Source organism: Eublepharis macularius, chromosome 4, assembly GCF_028583425.1.
Source record: "Eublepharis macularius isolate TG4126 chromosome 4, MPM_Emac_v1.0, whole genome shotgun sequence".
In the NCBI taxonomy this organism is placed as follows: domain Eukaryota; kingdom Metazoa; phylum Chordata; class Lepidosauria; order Squamata; family Eublepharidae; genus Eublepharis; species Eublepharis macularius.
In genome coordinates, this window is record NC_072793.1 from 65632882 (window position 1) to 65637172 (window position 4291).

Below are 4291 nucleotides of genomic sequence, written 5' to 3' on the forward strand. Positions count from 1 at the left end.
TCCTTTCATCCATCCACAACTGCCTATGCAGATGATAGATGCTGAATAGTTTGCAGGCTGCAGGGTATTTTTTTAAAAAAATAATTAGTCAGATCCGTGTTGTGATTAAACATTCTTGTGTGCGTGTGTATTTTAATTGAAGAAGAAACTATTATGATCAATTTATTGCGTTAAAAGCCAGTGCTAGACAGGCTGTTGCTGATTTTTTTACAGCTGCAATGTTTAGTTGATCAATCAGCTTGATTAGATTAAAAATCTTCCTTTTTAATTGGTTCTCCTGATTAATTGAGAGACCTTTTTTTAAAAAAAAAAGGTTATTTATAATGCAAGTACTTCTCAAAGCTACAGGCCTTAGGAAGGAATGCCTTTTCTATGATGGTGCCTGCAGTATGTCACATACATACATCATCTGAAAACAATGGAATAATGAGAACAATCGTTTTATTCATATGGAAATTTATGCAGATGTAATCAATTAAACCGCATACAATTAATTTATTAGGGTTTCTTTAATTGGACAACGACCTAAAGTAAACAGGCACAAAAGAGCCTTCCACATTGTCTAATGGTACACACACATCAAACATGTCATAGATGAAAATAGATGCCACAGGTGGAAATCTTGTATAATTGTAACATCTATACATTCTGTCCCTTGAGTATCCTTCCCCACTTATTACATAGATATAAAAGGCTTTGGTGTTAAATGTTTATTTGAGGCTTCCTCCTTCTAACTGCATCCTGTGTCAATGTAATTTTTTTTCTAATGACAAAAATTGGATATGCATCTACTCAATATACTTAATTCTCAACATGGCCCCATCAGTTTATACTTAAATCTGGAGTTTGGGACTGTGAACAGGCAAGGCAGATATATCTACAAACTTGAGCAAAGCCAGTTTGCACAGAAAAGTGGCACACCCCCACACCCACACCCACACATATACCAATAACAGAAGCAGCACCTATAGTTTTAAAAACCAAATGCTCTCTCCGTGTTGCTGTGGGTATTGTTAGGCAACCACAACAGTATTGTCAACCTGCCAGCCATGATTTCTGTCAGCAAAAAGCAGGAGGAGGGGGCAGGGCCCCTTCCGCATCCATTTTGGCCTTCGAGGAAGAGTTGTTATGGGAAGGGGCAATTGCCCCCCCCCCCAAATCTTTTTTGTAGATACAGCCTTTGGTTTCTCATATTCTGTTTTTTTCTCGTTTAAGAGTAGGATTTCTCTTTCATTTCTCTTTGAAGGGAAATCAAGGCTCTCTTCTGTATCTACAGCTCCTGCAATTGTTTTATACTATACACCCCAAAGTGGTGCTCTATCAGGAAAATAGGAAGGTTTAGGAAGACATTGCCTGTCTCTGAGCATCGACAGAGTGAAATTCTGAAATTATTCAGAATCTCCCTTCCTGCCCCTCTTTTCTTCAAATTTCTCTTTGATCAAAAAGCAATTGATTAGAAAGTGACTCCAAATTCCTAGAAAGAAGAAAAAGATAGTTGGATTTCATGGATAAACTGGTTAAAGAGGAATTAAGAGAACCACAGGAAACACTCATTGGAGCAGCAACCCAGGTGTGACTACTTACTGCTGTTCAACAGGACCCACTCCATGAAAACAAGTGTTGTATAGTGGTTATAAACGTACAATTTCAAACTAGAATCGGAGAGACCCAGGTTTGTATTCCCACAGAACTGAGGAAGCTTGCCGAGTGACCCCCCCCCCCCTCACACACACACACAAACCCAGAGCTTAACCTACCTCACAGGATTGTTGTGAAATTAAATGGAGAAGAAACAAATAATGTACGCTGCTTTGTGTCCCTATTGTGGAGAAAGGCAGTACATAAATGCAGTAAATGAATAATAAAGACAGGTGATGGGGGTCAGATAACAGTTTGGTGGTTGGGTGGCAAGGACAGAAAGAAGCAAGGAAAAGTGACCAAATGGGGTCTGCCACGAGAAGGGAAAGTAGAAATTGTGCGAGGAGGGGAGTTATAAGAGAAAGTGAGGTGTCCCCCACAAGTCTTTGTGGGTTCCCCACCACATGAATGGGCCTGGCCCAGACTGGTGCCCAGCACTACACAACACGGCTAGAGTTTTCCCAGGGAAGGAGGGAAAAATGAAGACAGAAGGGAAGATAAAGATAGGTTGTCTGGTATGTGAAAAGAAGAAAAGGATGCAGGAAAAGGGAGAGGTTAGGGGAATTTCAGGGAAGAGAAAGGAACTAGTGAGTCTTTATGGGTTCCTTGCTGCAAATTTCTAATTCTGAGGAGGTACAGAGGAAGGCTGAGAAAAACAAATCAAAATAAAGTGAATGTTAAAGACAATTCAGAATGTAAATACCCAGTACAAAAATACTTAACCAAATGACAAGCAATAAAATTGTGTGGTTAAAACAATATCAGTGCATTTCCACATATTAGTACCTTTTCCTGGTGTAATAAACTTGTTGAACACACACACACAGCATTCAAATAACCAAGTACTTTTACATAAACATCATTATATAATCTTAATAAACGCGTTTCAGCCATAAGGCCTTCTTCTGTGGTTTTAATTTATTTAATGCACACCACAAATACACTGCTAAAGTACAATGTGCCTGAACAAACACAGAATCAAAAAGAGTCCAGTAGCACCTTTAAGACTAACCAATTTTATTATAGCATAAGCTTTCGAGAATCAAGTTCTCTTCGTCAGATGCCTGATCAAAACTGGGCAGATACAGAAGAGGAGGGGGAAAGAGAGGGAAGGAGGGGAGCATAAATCACAAGAAGGCAGAATGCAATTAGCATAGAGGCAATCAAAACATTCCTTTGCTTGGAAATGTAAACATTTCCTTTTGGTGTGCAGTCAGTTTGTAGCAGTGAAGGTATCCAATTCCTATGTAGTATAAGCCTTCAGTAACCACAGCTCTCCCTGCCAGTTGCATCTGACAAAGAGAACTGTGGTCCCCGAAAGCCCACACCAGGCATCACTGGGCTCCCCCAGATCACGCCTCTGTAAAGAGAATCTGTTACCTGTGGTAATGTGATAACCATTCATAGTCTCTATTCAGTCCCCGCTTGACAGAGTCAAATTTGCATATGAATTCCAATTCAGCAGCCTCCCGTTGGATTTTGTTTTTGAAAGGTTTCTGTTGAACCACAGCGACCTTTAAGTCTTTGGTGGAATGTCCTGGTAGATTGAAGTGTTCTCCCACTGGTTTCTGGACGTTTCCATTTCTAATGTCAGATTTGTGTCCATTTATTCTTTTGCGTAGAGGTTGGCTGGTTTGTCCAATGTACAGAGCAGAAGGACATTGTTGGCACATGAGGGCATATATCAGATTGGAGGATGAGCAGCTGTAAGAGCCAGAGACAGTGCAGTTGATGCCATTGGGTCCTGTAATTGTATTCCCTGGGTAGATATAGGGGCAGAGCTGGCATCTGGGTCTGTTGCAGGGCCTGGTACCTGTGCTGGTGACTCTGCTGGCCGATTCATGATTGTGGGTGAGAAGTCGTTTAAGGTTGGGGGGCTGTCTGTAGGCAAGGAAAGGTCTTCCACCCAGGGCTTCTGAGAGAGAGGTATCATTTTCCAGGATGGGTTGTAGCTCACTGATGATACGTTGGATGGGTTTGAGCTGGGAGCTATAGGTGACAACCAGTGGTGTTCTGTTGTTAGTTCCTTTAGGTTTGTCCTGGAGCAGACTGTTTCTGGGTACTAGTCTGGCCCTGTTAATTTGTTTCTTCACTTCATTTGGTGGGTACTGTAGTCCCAAAAATGCTTGTTGTAAATCTCTTAAGTGTGAGTCTCGGTCGAGAGCATTGGAGCAGATACGGTTGTAACGTAAGGCTTGGCTGTAGACAATAGACCGAGTGGTATGTTTAGGGTGGAAGCTGGAGGCATGTAGATATGAGTATCTGAAAAGAGGACAAACAGTTTTTATAATTATTGTATACATATATTCAAATTCAAATAAATTTAAATGCGGAGCTTCTTACAATTTTTTAAAAATTAAATTACGCTCAGAAAAAAGTTGTACATAATCATGGAATGGTAAGTTCAAATATTCCATTAAGAGGAAATACACGCCTAACAAGGGCACAGCAATAGAAATGAAGGCTTTTTTAAAATTGCCCATGAACCAGAAATACATACAAAAGCAATTCCCAATAAGTCCAAATTCAATAATAATAAACTGAAAAATAAAATAAATGAATTATGAAAAACTTAACTCTGTGGGCTATGTCAGGAACAATAGTATTAAAAATGGTGTGTATTAGCCACATCAGAGTATTCAAAAGCTTCCAC